The sequence below is a fragment of the Tamandua tetradactyla genome, chromosome 18 (assembly GCF_023851605.1).
Source record: "Tamandua tetradactyla isolate mTamTet1 chromosome 18, mTamTet1.pri, whole genome shotgun sequence".
NCBI classification, from domain to species: domain Eukaryota; kingdom Metazoa; phylum Chordata; class Mammalia; order Pilosa; family Myrmecophagidae; genus Tamandua; species Tamandua tetradactyla.
Window position 1 is genome coordinate 49,427,009 of NC_135344.1, and position 23,626 is coordinate 49,450,634.

Genomic DNA, 23,626 nt, shown 5'->3' on the forward strand with positions numbered 1-23,626 from the left:
CCGTGTGAGGCTAGGGTTTGGTCTTATAAAATAGGAGCCAAAATATCGTGCCGTTTCCCTCACAACATGAAAAGAAGGTTCAGAAACCAAAGTGTGGATGTGGGAATTTTTTATTTTGTTTCACAATTAAATGTCCCCATGACCATGAAATGCTTGGAGCTCTTAGTGGCCAAGGGATATGTGACTTCACTAGGGATCTGGTAGATGCAAGCAGTCATGCCCGGAGATCTACTCACAGTGAGCAAACAGGAAAGACTAGAGGTTAGGGTGACTGATCCCAGTTACACAGGGGACCCGGTAGCTCCATCACAGCGAGGGCAAGAACAACACTGTGATCTGAGGATTTACTGAGAGTCCCTCAGAGCTCTCCAATCAAATTAGAATGGTCAAAAAATTAGAATGGTCAATGGGGAGAAGCTGTAGCAGGAGGTGGGGAACAATGGTGAGGTGCCTGATCAGAGAGAATCCAGAATTTCCTTAGGGACCCATTCCAGGTAGACGGGGGGCTCATCCCAATAGCTGACTAAGCCTGAGGCAAAAAAAAAAAACAAAAAAAAAAAACAATGGAGAAAAGGGAAAATCCCTCTCAGAATCAAAATTGGACGTAACTGAAAGCACAAAACAAAACCAAACAGTCATGCAATACACTAGGAGGACCCAACAACAAAGTTCCTTAGGCCTCACATATGTCCAACTAATATTCCCTTTCATAAGGAAAGGGCCTTATCCTGAGGAAGAATATAAATCTGGGAACATCAATTACTAGAATAAATGCAAATAATTAAACACTCTGATTATAGCAGAGACTGTCAGATTGTCAAACAGAATAAAACAGCATGACCAAAAATATGAAATATTTAAGATACATACCAAATATAAATAAATACAAGTTAACAGCAAAAGAAATAAAAGGATGCTATATAACACTAACTCAGAGAAATCTGATGTGGCATCGTTAACACAGATGAAGTAGACTTTCAAGACCAGGATATCACCAAAGATAAATAAGGGCATTTTACCAAAGATAAAAGAAAAATTTATCAAAACAACATACCAATCCTAAACGGGTAGATGAGCAATAACATTTGCTAACTATTCATCTTGGATGGTGGTTAGGGTAACTTGGCACTGTGAACACAATGAACAGTATTGAAATATATAACTGAATGAGATGATTAAGGGGAAATGTTAGATTGTGTATATAATAATAGAATAAACATTTTAAAAACTTGGAACTACACCACACCGTGAACCCTACATTCACACATGGACTGTAGTTAGTAGTACAATCGTAGAAGTACACTATCACCAATTGTCACAATTGTTCCACACCAGTGCGAGGTGTTGGTGTGGTGCGGTCTATGGGAATCCTGTATTTTATGCATGATTGATTGTTCTGCAAACTCACAACTTCTCTAATAAAGACCAAAGAAATGACAGAAAAAAAGGAGAAACAGACAAATCTAAAATCACAGCTATAGATTTTTAAAAGCTCTAGTAATTAATTCATATAAATGAATGCATGACAAAAATTATAATTAGAACAATTAAACAAACTGTCACCCACTTACTGATATTTATAGCACAATATACCAAACAATTGAAGAATATACATTATTTTTCAAGTGCACAATATGTTTACCAGCAAAGATCATGGCTGACCTTAAAAAAATTCTGCATGCATTGTAAAAGATTTAAATCTTATAAAGATATTTTCTTATCTTGATAGAATTAAATTAGAAATCTGTAGCTTATGCATATATATTGCATAATCCTATTTTTAAAATAAACAACATATTTATAAATAATTTGTGGGTAAAAATTATAGGGGAAATTCAATATATTTATAACAATGATTTTTTAATAAAAGACAAGATTTCAAAATTTGTGGCCATAGCTAAAGGAGTTCTTAGGGTAAATGCATAGTTTCAAATGTTTTATTAAGAGAGGAATAAAGGTTGGGGCCTATTATAAGGGGTCCTAGAATGTAAGCTCTTAGAGCAGTCACATATATTCAGGAGTTATAGCTGTTATTTCTAAACTCTGAGATACTGAGCTTTTTGTATATAACCTGGTCATTTCCTGAAACTTCGGGTATTTATATGACATCTGAGTCTCGAAGCTAGAGCTCTGAAGCCATGAAAGTTAGCAGTACCCGCTACAAGAACTGTTTAAAAAGTTGAAAAAGTGATCAGACTTTGATTAGAAATATAAATGAAGAGGATCTGGGCAGGATTAAGGTAAATCAGAATACTGGGTAAAGGATGATATGGCCCATATTTTCAAACTTCAACCTCTGTGCAAGACCAAAGGGAGAGATGATTGTTTGGTGCAAATTTTATATTTTGGGTAGCACATTATCTAATTTAACTGGCATTGCCAGTTTACTTGAACACCGTAATTACCTGGAATCTTGAATAGGATGTGAGATCTTGTTGGTTTGTACAGGTTAGTGTGATGCCCTGATATATCCCAGAGCAATTTATGCAGAGAATAAAAACGTATTTGCAAAGTCCCCTTGGGGGATTGGGGAGAAAGGAGGAAATATTCAACTTCCCTATCTGGGGGATTCCTGATACTGTTGCAAGCAGTGGGGACAACCAATTCAATAGACTGAGCCCTTGATCTTGGGGCTTGCCCCTATGAAGCGTATTCCTGCAAAGGAGAAGATAAGCCTATTGAAAATTGTGCCTAAGAGTCATCCCTGAAGAACCTCTTTTGTTACTCAGATATGGCCTCTCTCTCTAAACCAACTCAGCAGGTGAACTCACTGCTCTCCTTGCTATGGGAGGGGCATGACTCCCAAGGCTGTAAATCTCCCTGGCAACATGGGACAGAAATCCCAAAATAAGCTGAGACCTGGCATCAAGGGATTGAGAAAGCCTTCCTCATCAAAAGGGGGAAGAGAGAAATGAGACAAAATAAAGTTTCAGTGGTTGATAAATTTCAAATACAGCTGAGAGGTTATCCTGGAAGTTATTCTTATGTATTATATAGATACTCCTTTTTAGATTATGGTATAGTGGTGTGCTAGAAGGAAGTACCTGAAACTGTTGAGCTGTGTTCCAGTAGCTTTGATTCTTGAAGACAATTGAATAAAGATATAACTTTTAAAAATGTGACTGTGGGAATATGAAAACCTTGTGTCTGTTGCTCCTTTTATCCAGAGTATGTGCAGACGAGTAAAAAATACGGATAAAAAATAAATAAATAATGGGAAGGACAAAGGGTAAAATAAATTGGGTAGATGGAAATATTAGTGGTCAATGGGAGGGAGGGGTAAGTGGTCAATGGGAGGGAGGGGTCTCAGCTTATTTTGGGATTTCTGTCCCATGTTGCCAGGGAGATTTACAGCCTTGGGAGTCATGCCCCTCCCATAGCAAGGAGAGCAGTGAGTTCACCTGCTGAGTTGGTTTAGAGAGAGAGGCCATATCTGAGTAACAAAAGAGGTTCTTCAGGGATGACTCTTAGGCACAATTTTCAATAGGCTTATCTTCTCCTTTGCAGGAATGAAGTTTTTTTCTTATTTCTTTTTCTGGAGTGATGCAAATGTTCTAAAAAATGATCATGATGATGATGAATACACAACAATGTGATGATATTGTGAACCACTGATTGTACACCATGTATGGAATGCATGTGTGTGAAGATTTATCAATAAAAATATTTTTTTTAAAAGAGGAATAAAAGTTTAAAATAAATTAAGCTTTTTGCAGGAAGAAACTAGAAAAAATACAAATTTAACCTGAAGTATATAGAAGGTAGGAAATAATAAAGATGAGTGGAAATCAATAAAACAAACAAGAAAAATTAATAAAGTCAAAAGTTGTCTTTTTGAAATATTAATAAAATTGATAAACTGAAACAACACTGATTAAGAAAAAAAGAAAACACAAATCACCAAAAAAAGGAACAGAAATGAGGCATCACTAAAGATCCTTAAAAAGGTATTAAAGGAATAATGTAAACATTTACTTTTTGCCCATAAACCAAAACATGCAGATTAATTAGACAAATTCCCTGAAAGACATGAAGTATCAAAAATGACACAGTAAGAAGTAGAACATTAATAATATAATAGAAAAATAATCTGTTTTTCCTAATTGGAATCTGTAAAAAAGTTCCTGCAAGGAAAATTTCAGGCTCAGATGGTCGTACTTGTGAATGCTAACAAACATTCAAAGAGGATGTAACAACATATCTATAAAGTTTTTTAGAATTAAAAAAGCAATTTCCCACCTTGTTTTATGAAACTGGCATACCATTATATCAAATCTGACAAATATATTTGAAGAAAAATCAAACACCAATATTCATCATGATTGTATCCCCAAACTTCCTTATTAAAATATAAGCCAATCGAATACAGAAGCATATAATAAATGGAATATGACATGACTAAGTGGGGTTTACACCAGGGACATAATGCTGATTTAGCATTTGAAAATTAGTTAATGTAACTCATCACATTAACCAAATAGGAGACAAAAACCACCACCAGAACCGACTTAGTTGCAGAAAAAGCATTTGATAAAATTCACCACCCATTCATAACTAACAAACCATCAAAACCTGTAAGAAACTAGCAATTGATGGGAGTTTATCCAATCTGATTGAGTGCAACTAAGAAAAATCTACAGCTAAAGTCATATATTTAATGGCCTTAATTTCTTATGTTCCCTAAAATCAGTAACAAAGCAATTATATGTGTTCTCACCATTTCTATTTGCCATTTTAACAGAGGTCCTGGAAAGTGCCTGGAAGAAAGAGAAAAGAAATGATAAAGATTGAAAGCAAGAAGTAATAACTGTCTTTATAAATAATCAATATGATCATGGTGAAGGAAAATGATAAAGAATCTACAAAAAAGGTACCAAGAAAGTAAAAGTGAATTCAGCCTGACTGCAGGACATGAGGCCAATAAGAATATATTGCAATTCAATATACTTGCAACAAATAAATGGGAAATACAACTAAAAATCTCATAGTGGAATAAAAATACAAAATATTAGAAAAATTTTGTAAAATATGTGCAGTATCTTTATTATGAAGATTATAGAAAATTGCTGAAAGAAAACCTAAATAAACTGAAAAAGATCTTGCTATGGATTTGAAGACTTAGTATTGTTAAGATGTCAATTTTTCCCAATTTGTCCCATAGATTAAATGTAATTCCAATTAAAATCTCAGCAGTCTTTTTTTTAATGAAAATTGACAAATGTAAACTTTCCACAGAAATGCAAAGGATGCAATTTTTTTTAAAATAACCGAGAAAATAGTACTTATACTACCTGAATTTAAAATATATTTTATATATTATAAAGCCATAGTAATGGTAAGTAAGACAAAGTAGTAATTGCATGAGGGAAGACAAATTCACCGACAGAATGGATTAGGTATCCCTAAATAGACACACATAAAGCCAATTGGTTTTCTACAGTGGTGGCAATGCACTTCAACAGGAAATTGACAGTGTTTTCAAGAACAGCTGTAGAAACAACTGGATAATTATATGAAAACAATAAAGAAACTTTATCTCTACCTCACGACATACATAAATTTAAAAGAAAGTGGACCATAGACCTGGAATAAAGCTTAAATTTATAAGGTTTCTAGACGAGAGCACAGGAGAATGTTTATGACTTTGAAATATGCATTTTTTTAACTCAAAAGCACTAATGGGAAAAAAGATAACTTGAACATCTTCAAAATTAAAAAATCAAAATTTCTGCTCACCAAAAGTTACTCATAAGAAAACTAATAGACATGCCACAGACTGAGAAAAATGTTCAAAAACTTTTATACGACAAAAGGACTTGCATCTAGAATATAAAAAAAATACCTACACCTCAGTGATAACAAAAAACAATAAATTGTCAAAAACAATTGTGGATACTTTACAAAAGGAGATACAAAAATGGGCAGCAAGAACGTGATGAAATGGGACTGAGAAAGCCTTCTCAACCAAAAGGGGGAAGAGAAAAATGAGACAAAATAAAGTATCAGTGACTGAGAGATTTCAAACAGAGTCGAGAGGTTATCCTGGAGGTTATTCTTACGCATTATATAGATATCCCTTTTTAATTTATAGTGCATTGGCGTGGCTGGTGGGGAGTACCTGAAACTGTGGAGCTGTGTTCCAGTAGCCATGTTTCTTGAGGATGATTATATAAAGATAAAACTTTTACAGGGTGTCTGTGGGATTGTGAGAACCCTGTGTCTGATGCTCCTTTTATCCAGAGTGTGGACAGATGAGTAAAAAATACAGATAGAATAAATAAATAAATAATGGGGGGGTACAGGGTAAAATAAATTGGGTAGATGAAAATGTTAGTGGTCAATGAGAGGAAGGGGTAAAGGGAATGGGAGGTATGAGTTCTTTCATTTTTCTTTTTATTTCTTTTTTCTGGAGTGATACAAATGTTCTAAAAAATGATCATGGTGATGAATACACAACTATGTGATGATATTGTGAGCCACTGATTGTACAGCATGTATGGACTGTATGTATGCAAAGATATCAATAAAATATTTTTAAAAAGAACATGATAGAGTGTACAAATGCATTAGTTATCAGGGAATGCAAATTAAAACCACTAGAATAGTTAAAATTTGAGAGACCTATAATATCGAACATTGGCACAAATGTGGGGCAACTGGAACTCTCATATATAGCTTATGGGAGCATAAACTTGTAAAACTACTGTGAAATACCAATTTGTAGACCTTTATAAATTAAATATACACCTATGAAAAACCAGCAATTCCACTTTTAGGTGTTTACCAAGATAAATTAAAGCATCTGTCTATGAAAAAGGCTTGTGTGCCAATGTTCACAGTCCACTTTTGTATAATAGACAAAAGCTGGAAACAACCTAAAGATCCATCAGCAGGAGAAATGAATTGTGGTATGTTTATACAACTCAGAAATAAATCGGGGATATACAAAGTGAAACCACAATGGGTATATGTTATCACTCTCTAATCGGTCAACATTAAAAAATCTGAAAATACCAAGTGCTGGCTGAGATGCGGGGCAACAAGAACTCTCTCATTTGGGGAGCGTAAATTGGTACAATTTCTTTGGAAAAACAGGCTGCCTTAGCTAATAAAATGAATAAACACATCGTCTTATCCAGTAATTCCAATTCTATTGTAAATAGTCTAGAGAAATGTGTGCCTACACAAGTATATATATTCCTAGAAGCATTGTTAGTAACAGACCCAAAAGTGTAAAAACTCAAATGCCTGTCAGCCAGGAAATGGATAAATATATTGTGATATATTCATGCATAACAATACAGCAACAAAAATGGAGAACAGCTCCATGTAACAAAATCAATGCCTTTTAAGAAAAAATATGAAACATAAGAAAGAAATAAAATAATATACAGGTGAGTTTATCATATGAAATTTTAAAACAGACAAAACTAGACTATAAAGTTTAAAAAATACGAAAATATTTCATTTTATCATATGAAACTTTAAAACAGACAAAACCAAACTACATTGTTCAAAAAAAAAAAGCAAGCATTTGCATTTTATAAAAGTCAAGGTAGGAGGGAGGGGGGGAAGGAAGGAGTCTGAGAAAGAATATATGTGTTTCTTGTATCATTCTATTTATTAACCTGGATGAAGGGTACAATGTATTTCATAATAATTTTTCAATATATTTTACATGTATGTGGTATGTACTTTGTTATGTTTTATAGTCATCACAATATTTTAATATTAAAATACTTCAATCCTATGCTTTCCTCTGGAACTGACTTCAAAAAAGCTCAGGCAAATAAAGCTGACAAACTTCAGAAACATGTGATCAAATAATTCTTCAAACAATTAGCTAAATAAATCAATAACTAAGAACATCAGTTCTGTCCAGAAATTGAGCCTAGATTCTCAGATATATTTAGCACTGGGTTTAACGTTTTTACAACATGCTCCTTCCTATGGTTACACCATCTCTGCGGCCTCAGTGAAGGTGTATATTTGGAAAGAACCCAATTCCCAAATTCATTTTACACTTCTTTGAAAAAATTCCCTATCGCTCAAGGAGAACAATGTAATGAGGAAACTGAGGAATGGAGGGAAATGATTAGCCCTCTCAAGATTTGGCATTAAAGGATATGAATCCCCACTCCCCCACTTCTTTGTGGTCTGGCTTTGGAAAAAATTCCCTTTACTTCTACAGGCATGTTTTTCTTATTTTTAAAAAAGGGACAATTATACCTTGCAGAACTGAAAGAAAGGTGTAATGGGATCATTTATACTGTTGCAAACAAAAGTTATTTTTCTCATACTTCTATGCCTATAAGCATCACCTGACTTTTGCAATATAGTCTTGCCCATACCAATTCCCTGTGATGCTATGATATATTAGACAGTTTGCAAGTTCTTTGGTCATGAAATAATGATAGAAGGGAGGGGAGAATGATAATCCCGGGTGTTCCTTTCCACCAACTAGGTTAAAGACAGTGCAGATGTAAAGCTATTTCAGAGCTAGAGTATATTAGAAGAATCTCTTCTACAATTAACATAAATATAATAGTAATAGATGTTTACCCCATTTGAAACTTTTATGTAAGCTGGAGAGCATGAGAAATTCTCTATGAACAAGAACTGTTTCTGTGCTGGGGTTGTGAGTTTAACAAAAGCATTTTGTTATCATAAATCAATCAGAATGTGAGAAACTATTAGTTTTCTATGGCTGCACAACAAATTACAAAAAAACTAGAAACTTACAACAACGTACCTTTATTATCCGTTTCTGTGGGTTGAGTGCAGACACAGCCTCACTAGCTCCTAGGATTAGGGTCTCATAAGACCTCAATAAAGGGGGCAGCTGGGTTGCATTTTCATCTGCAGGCTCTTTCAGGGTATGCTTCCAGATTCAATCATGTTGTAACCAGAATTCACTTCCTGTGGTCTCCCGACTGAAGTCCCTGGCGTTTTTCCTGGCTCTCATCTGGGATCCGCCCTCTGGCTCTAGAGAATGTGGATGCCCACAACTGTAAACCCCCTCAGCAATTTCTTGACACGAGGGCCTCCTAAACACGTTGCGTACTTCATCAAGCCAGCACGGAAAACCTCTGGCCTCAGAGAGGGTCCATGCTCTTTCTTATGGGGTTTCTCCTAATTGGCAGAACTGCCTTGGAATAACTCCCATTTGATTAAAATCATCTTATATGGCACCTTAATTACATCTGCAAAATACTTTCACCTTTGCCCTATTCAATTGAGTAGAAGCAAATTACAAGCTCTATCCACATTCTAGAAGAAGAAATTAAACTGGGCTTGAACACCAGGGCCTGTGGGGTCGTGGGGGTCATCTTAGAATTCTGCCTGCCACAGAGTTCAGGAGAATAATCTGAAAAAGTTACCTATAATATGACTGTCTATAAGTTCTCATGATTATGTGAAAAATTCATAGCTAAAGGGGCAATTACAGGATTCATTGCTAAAATAAGTGACGTATACTGAATTCAGCTTCTCTTTTTGAGGTTTGCACCCTCAACCTAGTTGCAAGATACTCTCCAGCTGCAAGATATATTTAGCACTGGGTTTAACGTTTTTACAATATGCTCCTTCCTATGGTTAATGTCGCACTAGTCAAAACTGAAAATATGACCTCTTCTGGGAATATATCTTCAGTGGAGAAAAATGATTTAAGACGAAGGTATAAATAAAATGACAGTGAAAGCAGAGGCATCATTGGTACTGAAACTGTTGAGAGATACCTGATAACTCACAAACCATTTCTTTATAATGCACATACTGCTCAATGCTTTTCAAATCCAATTGTGCCCCTTCAATCCACTAAAACTACTTTAAAAGCAACTGGTGATTTTTCTAAATAAAGTATCTCACTCCATATTCTCTTTTACTTCTTTGAAGTAACTAACATTCTTGACCACTGATCAATCATGAAGTTCTTTGGCTGTGCAAGAATGATACAGGAGAAGGAAGTCTGATTATCTTGGAAGTTGCTGAGGCCCTCCACTTGACTTCTGTGATGCCGAATTCTGTATTTCCTTCCTATATCTTTGCCACTCCTTTTACAAACACAATTTTCTTCTGCTGATTTTCATTCAAATCAGCAGGAAGTAGGAAATTTAAAAAAATTTAAAAATTCATGGCACTCACTTTAAGGAAAATTTGAATTCACCATTTATATCCTGTTGACCAGCCACTGCCTTAAGGCTATCCTATTTTTTTTTATTGCTTTGTTGCAACAGATTTCCCTTAAAAATTGGTATACTTTCTGTATATTTACTTGTAGAAAAATACTGTGAGAATAAACATAATCATAAGACTTTATGCCTGAAATTTCTATCCAATTTCTCTATGCCCTCTATGGTCTCTATGCTCTGCTGTACTCCCAGAAATTAGCCTAAGTTATACCATCACCTGAAGAATCTCCCCTTGTGCCATTAAAGAATGTTTTATCAAAAACATTGAGAAGTGATTTAAAAAGTATTGAGAAAAGTTTTGTCAAAGCTGGAGAAATCAATGGACCATGATGTAGTTAACTTTGTTTTTAACCTGACTCCTAGGAGTGTATTTGTTGGATTTTTCAACCATTAAATGCCCTAAGTTAGGGGATTCTAAAGAATCCTAGATTAAAGCCCTAGGTATACAACATTTTTATTGTTGTTTGTGTTGTTTGTCTTTTGAGCAAAGCTGTATGTTCATGGTGCATCTTGAAAATTGACTCTCTCCTTCTAAGTCCATCCTCTTCTTGTACAAATTTTTGAGACTAAGCAGAAGTAGACAAGAAGATATACAAATTATAAGTTTCATGCATGTAACAACAAAGACATTTAATATATAAAGCAAAGATAAACAGAGTTTCAAGGAGAAACCACTAAATCTACTCATAGTGGGAGTTATTCAACTCACCTCTATGAAAAAAGCAATAGACCAAACAATGAAAATTTTGTTGATAAACAAAACAGCAATAGATGATACATAGGCATAAACAGAATGAACTTTATAAGATGAGAACACGTGCTAATTTCAAATAGTTAATGTTAACTCATGAGAGATACAATTATACCAAGAATCATTACAGCTGCAGTCGACCAAGATGGCACCACAAGATACACCATAGAATTATTCCAGTTTAGAATCTGTGAACAACTAGCAAATTCTGGCCAAGCCACCTTCCTCAAAGCTCCTGCAAGTCAAAGGGTTGCAGTAACTGTGCAAAGACTGAATCAAGAAAATGCAGTTAAATAGAAGTTGTTTGTGGCATCCTTTCTGGTCCCCCCTCCTGCCTATCACTGGTGTAGTATGGAGCTGGCCTGAGACCCCATTGTGGGTTCCTGGTCTTTTCCAGAGGGAGCAAAGTAACCCCTAGATGTGTACTGGGGAGCCGATGTCAGTGCCAATTTATCAGGTGTATCCTGAAAGACTGAACCAGGAACTCGGTCTCTGGCTCAAACTCCCAGTACTTGGTCTACAGGCAAAAGCTGCTTGTGGGCAGCTAAATCAGTTAAGTCAAAGTGGACTGGGCAAAGGATTACTTGCTTTAAGCACCCTCAGAGGGAGAAAGTCTACTTCATGGGAAGTAGAGGGGGCATTTGAATTCCTGTAATCAGGGGATTTCCTAAGGCCATGAGCAACCACAAGCCCAGGGCAAGATGCAAGCTCGGAAAAGATGGTTATGACCCTGTGCTTCAGGTTCACTTTGGGTGGATCTTCTTGATAAGAAGGCTAAATTCTGAAGGAGAACACCAACCAACGTAGAAAGAATTTTCAAATAATATAAAAGGTGTTTCTTTGTATTGGTTTGTTTGCTTCTGTTAGATCCTGGCACTCAAGAAAATCTCTATTGTATCACTAGCTGGATATAAAGATAAGGAAAAGATAGCTCAGTGACTAAAACACAGAGGTAAAATTTTAAAATATTAAAATGTACAGTGTGCCACAAAAGATTACAAGAGAAACAAAGACTCAACAAATGATAGTCCATCCAAAGCAACAGGGTAAAGTCCAGAAACCATCAATGAAGACTGGACTTTGGATTTAAAAAACAATCCTCAAGGGTGGTGCAACAGTGGTTCAGTGTCAGAATTCTCACCTACCATGTCAGAGACCCAGGTTCGATTTCCAGTGCCTGCTCATACAAAAATGAAAAAAAAAAAAATTCTCAATATGCTCAACGAGATAAAGGAAGACACAGAGAAATAATTGGTGGATACCAGACTATACTGTTTAATGAATGAACGACATGAGAATCTCAATGAAGAGACAGGGATTTTATAAAGAAATAAAACAGAAAAACTGAAATTGAAGATCACAATAACTGAAATGAAAAATTCCCCAGAGGATTTTAGGAGCAGATTGGAGCTGGCAATCAAATAAGCAATGGACTAGAAGACAAGACAATGGAAGTGATTTGGGTTGAGGAGCAGAAAGAAAAAATAAGTTTAAAAAAAGTGAACAGGGCCTAAGGGACATGTGAGACACCACCATTAAATGTACCAATACATGCATTAGACTTAGAAGGAGAGTCCTAGAAGGAGAGCAAAGAGAGATAAGGTCAGAAGGAATATTCAAAGAAGTAATGGCAGAAAACTTCCCCAGTGTAATGAAAGTCATGTATATGCACATTCAAGAAGCCCAACAAACTCCCAACAAGATAAACTAAAAGAGAATCATCCTTAGACACATAGTAGTCAAACTGTAAAATGCCAAGGACAAGGAGAGACTTCTGAAAGATGTAAGAGAAAACAGCATGTTATGTATGAGGGAGTTCCAATAAGATTAAACGTTGATTTCTCATCAGAAAACATGGAGGCAACAAGATTGTAGAATAAAATACTTAAAGTGCTGAAAGAAAATAATTGCCAACACAGAATTCTGTATCCAGTAAGAATGTCCCACAAAACTATGGGAGTTTGAAGACCTGGGTTTGATTCCTGGTGCCCGCCCCTGCAAAAAAAAAAGAAAGAAAAGAAAGAAAGAAAACTAAGGGAGTGACTGAGACATCTCTGCCTCCACTGCCAAATAAAAAAAATAAACGAACAGGTGAGTTAGTTCATCACTACTGATATGCACTGCAAACAATGCTAAAGGGACTACTTTATAATGAAATGAAAGGTCACCACACAGAGTTTCAAGTATAATGAAATAAAGACCTTCAATGAAGGTAAAAATATAGGTAATTATAAATGCCAGTACTATGGCATTTTTTGGTTTGTAATACTAATTTTTACTTTTTACAGGTTGTAAAATACAAATCTATAAAAATAACGGCAGATAATTTCCACAGAAGGTGGTGAAATATGGAGCTCCAAAACTCATCCTTCTACTAAAACAACTATTAAACAAGCAGGAAGTGTTTGAAAAAACTATTTTGAAACTTGAGAGGCCACAAGAACACTATTCAGTGCCCAGGGAACAGCAGAAGGAAGAGGCAGATAAATTATGATAAAGAACTGCAAATTGCTTTCTCTATGAAGTGACTAGCAGTGCCCATTCTCCACTTTCATGGTAGGTCACCACAGTGTCCAGTACCAGACTTGCTGCTGGTGACAAAAAGTGATGTAAAAACCCTCTTCAAGAACGGGGTGGGGGAGTGGGCATGGCCGACTGTTGATCTTGGCTTTTCACTAGCAAATTCAGATGGCTAGTTCTTAGCTCTAAGGGCAGCTATTGTTTCAGCCCTACTCTGACAAAGCCAGCAACAGCCATGGTCTCAACCCTCCCCAGACATGGACAGCAGCAATGGAGATTTAAAGATGCAGCACTTCCTTAGGCTGCAACGTACAGTTAACTGAAGGACTGCATTTTCTGGGTAAGCCATGTATGCTGGCTCAAATCTTTTATATCCCGTAGAAAAGCCATGTTTTAATCCAGACCCAGCCTTGTGGGCACAGCTGTTTTTTTTTAAGATAATGTTTGATTAGATTATCTCCACTGCAGAGATGTGGCATGTCCAATTATGGTGTGATCTTTTTATTAGATGGAGATGTGATCCCACCCATTCCAAGTGGGTCTTGATTAGTTTGCTGGAGTCCTTTAAAAGAGGAAACATTTTGGAGAATGCTGAGCTGACATAGTGCCAACAGAACCAACAGACCCAACAGACCTCACACAGCCAGAGACCTTTAGAGATGCAGAAGGATGTAATCCCCAGGAAGGCCTTATGAAATGAGGAGAGAAAGCTATCAGATGTTACCATGTGCCTTCTGAGATTCTTCTTGTACATAAAAGTAGAAGAAAAAAGAAACAGGAAATGATGGCCCTTCCAAAGGACGAGGATAAAAATATAGAAAATGTGAATGAAGAAATGAGAATACAGACATACCAAACAAAGGTTTTAAAAAATTGTTCTTAAAAAATGCCCAAGGAGATGAATGAATGTACAGAGAAAGAATGAAAAGAGACCAGGAAAACAACGAATTAATGAAACAAGAGAGTAAAAGTACAAAAAAATGGTGGGGGGTACTGAGAGGTGCAGGACATGTACATGTGCATGTTACTGAAGTTAAGTTGGTGTCAAACAAATATGATTGTTGTATATTTAGGATTTTAATTTTAACCCCATTGGAACACACAGGAAAATAAATGAAAAATATATCCAGATAGAAGTAAGAAAGGACTCAATATGGCACAATATGAGAGTCTAAGTAAAGAGACAGAAATTTTAAATAGGAAGCAAACAGAATTTACTGGAGGTAAAGACCAAAATAATTGAAAAATTTCAAGGTCAGTTTCAAAAGCAGATTGGAGCTGGCAGAAGAAAGGATCAGTGAACTTGGAGAAAAGATACTTGAAATCAGTCAGGCTGAGGATTAGAGAAAAAAGAAATATTAAAAGCAAAATTAGCCTAAGACAGCTATGAGACAACATCAAGCACACCAATACACACGTTATGGGGGTCTAAGAAGGAGAAGAGAGAAAGCACCAGAAGGAAGAGTCAAGGAAATAATGACAGAGAACTTCCCAAACTTAGCAAAGACGTGTATATGCACTCAATATGGTACAATACAAAAAAGCAAATAAATATAAAAATAGGCCTTAATGAAAGTGAGAGACAAAAATATATATAAGAATTACAAGGGCTAAATAGCAAAAACAAAAAAGTTCTGTATTTCAGTAGTGACTTTAAATATAAATGGATTAAACTTTCCAGACAAAAGACAGAGAATGGATAAAGAAGCATGACCCCACTTAAGAGAATCACCTTAAAGTCAAAAGTATAAGTCAACTGAGAGGGAAAGAATGAAAACAAAAAGATACCATGAAAGCAGTAATCAAAAAAAAAGCTGTGGTGGCTACACAAATTTTGGATAAAATATAAATAAAAAGCTGTTACAAGGGACAAAGCTAGCCATTATATACTGATAAAGGGAACAATTCCACAGGAAGACATAACAATTATAAATGTATATGTGCCTAACAGCCGAGCTCAAAAACATATGAAGCAAATACTGATAGATTTGAACGGAGAAATAGATGGCTCTACATTATTAGCAGTAAACTTTAAGATACCACTCTCAATAATTGATAGAATATCTAGTCAAAAGCTCGATAAGGAAGTATGGGACTTGAAAAATATATGAAACCAACTAGACCTAACTGACATACATAGAACACTGCCACCCTGTAAAAACAGAATGCACATTCTTTCGAGTGCACATGGATCATTCTCGTGAAAGACCATATTTTGGGTCACAGAACAAGTCTTAATAAATACATAAATATTTAAATCATAAAATGTATATTCTCCTACTATAATGGAAGGAGAAAAACAGACTTAGAACTGAAAGCAGGGACACAAATAGACATTTGCACACTGGTATTTATGGTGGCATTATTCACAGTTGTGCAGTGGATAGAGGTGATCTAAGGTTACATCCATGGATGAACAGAAGGGTGAACTGTAGTGTATACGTACAAAGGAAAACTGAGTGGGCTATAAGAAGGAATGAAGTTGTGAGGCATGCAAGTAGGAGAATGAAGCTTAAGGACATTATGTTGAGTGAAATAAACCAGAAATGAAAGGACAAATATTGTAAATCCTCATTAATATAAACTAACTATAATGAGCAAATGCTGAGAACTTAAATTTAAGAGCAAATATGGGGAAATTAAAGAAGCAATAAGTTAAGGAGTAAATCAGAAGTGAAATTAGGAAGTATCTAGAGATGAATAAAAATGAAAATACAATATAGACAAACTTGTGAAGGCAGTTTTGAAAGGGAAATTTATAACTCTACATGTTTACATTAAACAAAGAAGAAAGACTACAAATCAGAGACTTAACCTCAAAACTGGCAGAACTTGAAAAAGAAGGGTGAACTAAACCTAAAGTGAACAGAAGGAAATAATAAAGATTAACATGGATGAAAGAAGAAAAAAAAAAAAACAATAGAGAGAATCAACAAAACCAAAATTTTTTCTTTGAAAAGAACAATAAAATAGGCAAATCTTTATCTAGATTGACAAAGAAGAGAACACAAATAATGGAAATCAAAATTGAAAAGGGAGACATCACTACTGAGCCTGCTGAAATAGAAAGGATTATAAGAGGATACTATGAACAATGATATGTCAATAAATTAGATAACCCAGATGAAATGGACAAATTCTTAGAAACATACAAACTACCTACACTGACTCAAAAAGAAATAAGAGTTCAAGAAAACAATTACTAGTAAAGAGGTTGAATAAGTAATCAAAACCCTCCCAACAAAGAAAAGCCCAAGACCACATGGCTTCATAGGGGAATTCTACCAGTCTAAGAAGGTTTAACACCAATTCTGCTCAAACTCTTTCAAAAAATTGAAGAGGAGGGAACATTTCCTAATTCATTTTATGAGGCCAATATCGTCCTCATACCAAAATTGGGTAAAGGACACACAAGAAAAGAAAACTATAGACCAATAGCCCTTGTGGCTAGAAGTGGAAAAATCCCCAAGAAAATACTAGCAAAATAAATCCAACATCATGTTAAAAGGATTATACATCATGATTAAGTGTTATGCAAAATTGTATCAACATAAGAAAATCAATTAATGTACTATACCACATTAATAGAACAGAGGGGGAAAAAAACATGATTATCCCAATTGATGCAAAGAAAGCATCTGACAAAACACAGCACCCTTTCTTGATGAAAACACTTCAAATGCTAGGAAGAGAAACTTCCTAAACACAATAAAGGGATTATAAGAAAAACCCACAGCTAATACCCTACTTAATTCTGAATAACTGAAAGCTGTCCTTCTAAGATCAGAAACAAGAGAGGGATGTGCACTGCTATTCAACTTTGTACTGGAAATTCTTACCAGAGCAATTAGGCAAGAAAAAGAAATAAAAATCATCCAAATGGGAAAGGATGAAGTAAAACTTTTCCGATTTTCAGATGATATGAACTATATGAAGAAAATCCTGAAAAATCCACAACAAAGCTCCTAGAGCCAACAAATTAATTCAGCAATGTAGCATGGTAGAATATCAACCCCAAAGTTCAGTAGTGTTTTGTGTAAGTTTGGTAAGCTACCAGAATGTAATATACCAGAAACAGGAATGGCTCTTTAAAAATGGAATTTAATAAGTTACAAGTTTACAGTTCTAGAGCCAAGAAAATGTCCAAATAAGGCACCCAGAAAAAGATACCTTAGTTCAAGGAGGGTTGATGGGTCTGGAACACCTCTGTCAGCTGGGAAGGCATGTGACTGGGCATCTGCTGGTCCCTTACTCCTGGGCTCCATTGCTTTCAGCCTCTATTCCTGTGGGGGTTCCTCACTTTGTTTCGTCAGGCCTGGCTTTCATCTCTTGGCTTCCCTTCTCTCCAGGTTCTGCCTTGCTTAATATCTCATGGTAAGGCATATGGTGACATCTGCTGGGCTCCAAGCATTTCCAACTATCTGAGTCTCTGTCAGCTCTGTAGGCTCTGAAGCAACTGTTATCCAAGTGTCTGTGTCTGCTCTCTCTGTCAGCTCTGAGGTTTCTTCAAAATGTTTCCCCTTTTAAAGGACTCCAGTAAACTAATCAAGACCCACCTTGAATGGGCAGAATCACATCGCCATCTAATCAAAGGAACATACACACAATTGGGCACACCACATCTCTGTGGAGATAATCTAATCAAAAGTTTCTGCCCTACCATATTGAATTAGGATTAAAAGAGATGGCTATCCCAACAATATTGAATTGTGACTAAAACATGGCTTTGCTCAGGTACATAATACTTTCAAATTGGCACATATTTCTATACATAAACAATGAACTATCAGGAGAAGATATCATGAAACGATTCCATTTATTATAGCAATTAAAAGATTCATATATCTAGGAATAAATCTAATGAAGGATGTAAAGGACTTGTGCACAGGAAACTACAAAATATTGCTAAAAAATTAAAGAAGACCTAAAAATGAAAGATATTCCATGTTCATGGATTGAAAGAATAAATATCACTAAGATGTCCAAACTAGCCAAAGCAATTTAGAGATTCAGTGTAATCCCAATAGATATTCCTACAACTTTCTTTGCAGAAATGGAAAAGCTAATCCTCAAAATTTATATGGAAATGTAAGGGGCCCTGAACCATTAAAGCCATCTTGAAAAAGAAGAATGAAGCTGGAGGACTCACTCTTTCTGATATAAAACTTACTACAAAGCCACATAATGAAAATAGCATGCTACTGGTATAAGAACAGTCATATAGATCCACAGAATAGAATTGAAGGCTCAGAAATCAATCTCACATTTATAGTCAGCTGATTTTTTACAATGTGGCAAAGATCACTAAACTCAGGAATAATAATCTCTTCAACAAAGTTGCTGAGAAAACTGGATCTCCATTTACAAAAGAAAAAGGGGGGGGGGAGGACCCATACCTCACTCCATATATGAAAATCAACTAAAAATGGATAAAATATCTTAATATAAGAGATAGAACTATCAAACACCTAGAAGAAAACATAGGAAAAGCATCTTCAGGACCTTGAGATAGGCAGCAGTTTCTTAGACTTTATACCCAAAGCACAAGCAAAAAAAGAAAACATCTATGTGGAAACAGCTTAATATCTGATAAAGCTTTAATATCCATATTATACAGACAAATCCTCAAACCCAACAATTAAAAGATAAACAACCCAATTTAAAAATGCACAAAAGACCGGAATAGACATTTCTCCAAAGTAGCTATATAAATGGCCAAAAGCATATGAAAAGATGTCCAGCAATATTAGTTATTAGGAAAGTGCAATTCAAAATCGGAAGATAGCAAAGAATGCTACTATTTTAAAAATGGAAAATAAAAGTGTTGCAGAGATGTGGAGATAGGAATATTTGTTCACTGTTCATGGAAATGTAAAATGGTGCAGCTGCTGTGGAAAACAACTGGATGATTCCTCAAAGAGCTAAGTACAGAATTACTGTATTACCCAGCAACCTTCTAGTTTTATATATGCACAAGCATGTTCATTGCAGCATTATTTACAATTGCCAAAAGATGGAAGCAAAACAAGTGCCCATCAACAGATGTACAAACAAAATGTAGTAATACATGCAAATGGAATATTATTCAGCCATAAAAGGAAATAAGTTCTGATGCCTGTAACACATAGATGAATATTGAAGATATCATGTTGAGTGAAATAAATCATACACAAAGGACCAAAATAGTACTATATCAATTATATGAAATATGCAGAATAAGCAAATTCATAGAGTCATACACTAGAATACAGATTACCAGGGTCAGGGTGGAGGTAGAAAATAGGGAGTTAATGCTTAATTGGTACAGAATTTCTTTTGTGGTTATGAGAAAATTTTGTTATGGCTGGTGGTGATAGTAGTACAACATTGTGAATGGAGGTATATATTTGAATGTGGTTAGAGGGAAAATTTTAGGTTGAAAATATGTTGCTAGAATAAATATGTTTTAAAAACCATATGACTGTATGACACAGTGAAGCTAATATATGTACAACAGGTAGTTGCATAATTATAATAATATTCTTTCATCCATTGTAACCAAAATACCACAATACTGCACCACATTAATAATGGGGAAAAGGGGTATATGGGAACTCTGGATTTTCTGCATGATTTTTCTGTATAGTTTCAATTTCTCTAATAAAAAAGTTGCAATATTTTTAAAAATCATACTATTTTGGTAATCAATGGTGGTGATGGTTGCACAACATTATCGTGGTGATGGTCAAAGTTGCAACTTGTATGTTTTATATATATTCATTACCACATACATTTTTAGAAGCATTACATTTATGTGCCGTTTGCGTAGACATGCTTTTGTACAAAAAACTTTTTTTTTTCTTTTTTGACATGGGCAGGCTCCGGGAAACAAACCTGGGTCTCCAGCATGGCAGGCAAGAACTCTGAGCCATCCATTGCCTGCCCTGTACAAATATTTTTGTACTACTTGGTATACATATGTATATGTGCATATTTTTCAATGCTGGTATGGTGAAATTATTTTGTAATTTTTCTGTGGTAGTGGTTACGCGGCTGTATATAGTTTTAAATTTGGGGCTTGTATTGTATTTTCAATGGGTGAATTTTATTTTATATGAATTTTAACTTAGTAAAACCAGGAAAAAACGTGTAGGTGTGCAGTTTCCAATGATATTGGGTATTAACTATTTGAAAACTTCTCCCATTACAAAACATCTAGAAATGATTAATGAAAAAAAGTTAGAAAACAGTAAGCCATATTATTCACATGTCCAAATGAAACTTCTAGAAGCGACAAACATAATCAAGAACATTAAATATAACCAAGAATACTAAAAAACTAAAAGAAGATCTGGTTAAAGGGATGATTTGAACACATGTATTGAGGTACAATTTCTCAAAAATTAATCTGAAAGATTCGTAAGTGGAATTAAAATAATTTCTAAAGGTAGGATTCCACAGGACAACCAGATCAGCCAAAGAGGCCAAAATAAAACAGTGGAAGGTAAACAGCAGAGGGGCAAATGGGAAATGACTTTGATGATTTAACACAGATGACTCCTAAGCTACCAGCAAGGCAAATAAAGTTCTGCTTTACAGAATTCTTTAAAAAGTCAATAACTGGTAGCAGAATTCTTTAAAAAGTCAATAACTGGTAGCAAAGAAGTGGAAGTGAAAGTGGAGCTGTAAACAGGGGACTGGTTGAAAGTCTCATTTAAAAATAATTAGACTCCAAGTTCCTTTCTCCAATACCCCTCCCCAGCAGAAGATAAGCAGCAGAAGCTAAATGCAGAGACATGACACACTTGGCTGAATTGGGTATGCAGTAAAAACAAAGGAACTGAAGTGTAAATATGAATATTGAGACTCTAATCCCTCTTCCTCTACCTAACTTCAAGAACACTGTTAGTGTTCTAGATTTATTCTGCTAATCAGGGAATAGGAAGATCCTTCTTTAGGGAGCCTGACTACAACTTAGGGAAATACATAGTCTTAGTTTTTTGTTTTTTAGTAAAGAAGAATGGTTAAAAACTGATATTCAAAGACTATGTTCAGAAGTTAGAAAAAGCACAACAGAATAAAAGGGAGGAGTAATAATATAAAAACAAGAGCAAATTTTATTAGGAAATCAGATATAAGAGACTGGGAAAACATGGCCATTTATTGTGATACAGGTAAATCTTAGGAAACTTGGAATGAAAAAATATGCCTTGCCCTAGTGAGTATATACCAAAAGCCTACAGCAAACATCACACTTAATGGCAAAACAGTACAGACAGACATTCTCTTTAAAACCATCCATAAAACAAAAGTGCTTTTATCTCTGATTTTTATAACATTGTGCAGAAAGGCAACTCAAAGTTGCTAAGTATAAGAAATGGAAAGAAAGAAACAAAAGTGATTATTCAGAGGTGTCATGTCTATAGATTAATTTTTAGAAATAATAAGAATTGAGGACAATTTCTGGACATGATCTTGATGGTATATAGTCAATAATAGTCTTAAATACCAGCCATAGAGCGTTAGAAAGTGCAAGCCTAAACAGTGATGTTAAGATAATAAGTCCCTCTGCCTTTTTAAATCTCATTACCTAGAAGAGTTGTGATAGAAAGGACTCAAAAATCTGTGGGCAATAAATAGTGCAGGTGAATGGAATAATAAGTAAGCAACTTTAGGGCCTGAATTATTTTTTAAATAAATCCCTGGAATAACATTATCACACATGTCTGAAAAGCCTAATGGTCTTCTTTGCTATTAATATTTACATAGTGCAGTCACGGACAACACCCTACTAACATCTCATTCAAAGAGACCCACAAAGAACAGAAACGCCATCTGAAAAAACTTTTCTGTTTTGTAGATGGCAAATAAATCTTAAAAAGGAACTTTCTATTGTTTGCTTGTGCTCCCAAATTTTAAGCTCTTGGTATTGGTTCCATATTTTGGATTTGTCTAGGAAAAAAGACAGAGGTTTCCTTGGATAGCTGATTATTCACTTGAGTGATTACAAAACACAAAATTTCACAAGGGTTTACTATTCATTTGGTGGAAATGGAAGTACTCACCTTAAATTTTTGATCCAACATTTCTAAAATTAAAATAAACTACAGGTCACAAAAATATTTTATAAGCTTAGAAGGAAAGAAAAATATTTATCAATACTTCCACTTTTTTTGAGTTTTCTTCTGGTAGTATAAGAATATTTGTATTCAGTGGTCAAAGACTCCCAGTTAACCAAGTGCATATTGAGAGATGATGCAGGAGGAAGAAGTTTCATTTAAGATTACAGAGGCTCTGCTCTTGCTAAATCTTAGTTATGATAGTAAAATGAGCAGTTATCTTTAAGAGATATTCAGTGAGAATTGCACATTAACTTGGTGTCTGTTTCTCCTGAAACATTAAAGAGTTCTTGTTTCATCTCCCAGGAGCAGAACTTTCAGCTTCCGTGAGGCATGCAAAATATCATATTTCTAGTTTAATCTATAAAGTCTATTTGCTACAGGAAGTGGAATATTTTCATTAAATTGAAAATGAACTGACCGGTTTTGTGTATCAGTATGTAAATCATATGGGTGATTCTGTTATTCATAAAAACATTCAGAATTTATATGGTTTTGTCATACAGGTAAATATATAAATAAATATATACTATAGCTAAATATAGGCAAATATGAAATATAAGCATGCCTCTCACAGATTACAATTCCATCTCAACATAAAGTCTTGGTTCTTTGACAGTCATATCACAAATTAACCTCTGTATGTTAGCACAATTTTAATTCTTTCTTTCTTTTATAAATCAAAATTATTTAAGCTAATTTGGATAGCAAATTTTTATGATGAGATCATATACCTATTCTAATTTATTGTTATTTTTCACCCAAACCCGCATGTCCATAATCATTAATATCATTTTTGACTGTTATTATCACTTTATTCACAGTCTATTACTTTTTTTAAAAAACTAACTACCTGAAATGGAAATCCCATAAATATTAAGACATTAATTTGCTAATATAAATCCACATTTCATCTTCATTGAGTACTGCCTTAGGAATACACAATTAGAAGGTTGTTCATTTTCAATATGAAGCTTTCACATTTGTATCTCAGAAAAATATGCTACTGAGGTTAGAAAGTAAGTAGGAAAAAAAGGACTCCATGTTGTACATTTTTTAGAAATCAT

General features: G+C 34.9%; 1 long non-coding RNA gene across 1 annotated transcript in view; it reads right to left on the reverse strand.

The window, feature by feature from the left end:
- Nucleotides 1-4,716: 4,716 nt before the first annotated feature.
- LOC143662645 (uncharacterized) overlaps nucleotides 4,717-23,626 on the reverse strand; it is a 33,232-nt gene continuing 14,322 nt past the window's right edge. Inside the window, exon 4 of the long non-coding RNA XR_013165510.1 lies at nucleotides 4,717-4,757. This is a non-coding gene — a long non-coding RNA (uncharacterized LOC143662645). The remainder of the gene's footprint in view (nucleotides 4,758-23,626) is intronic.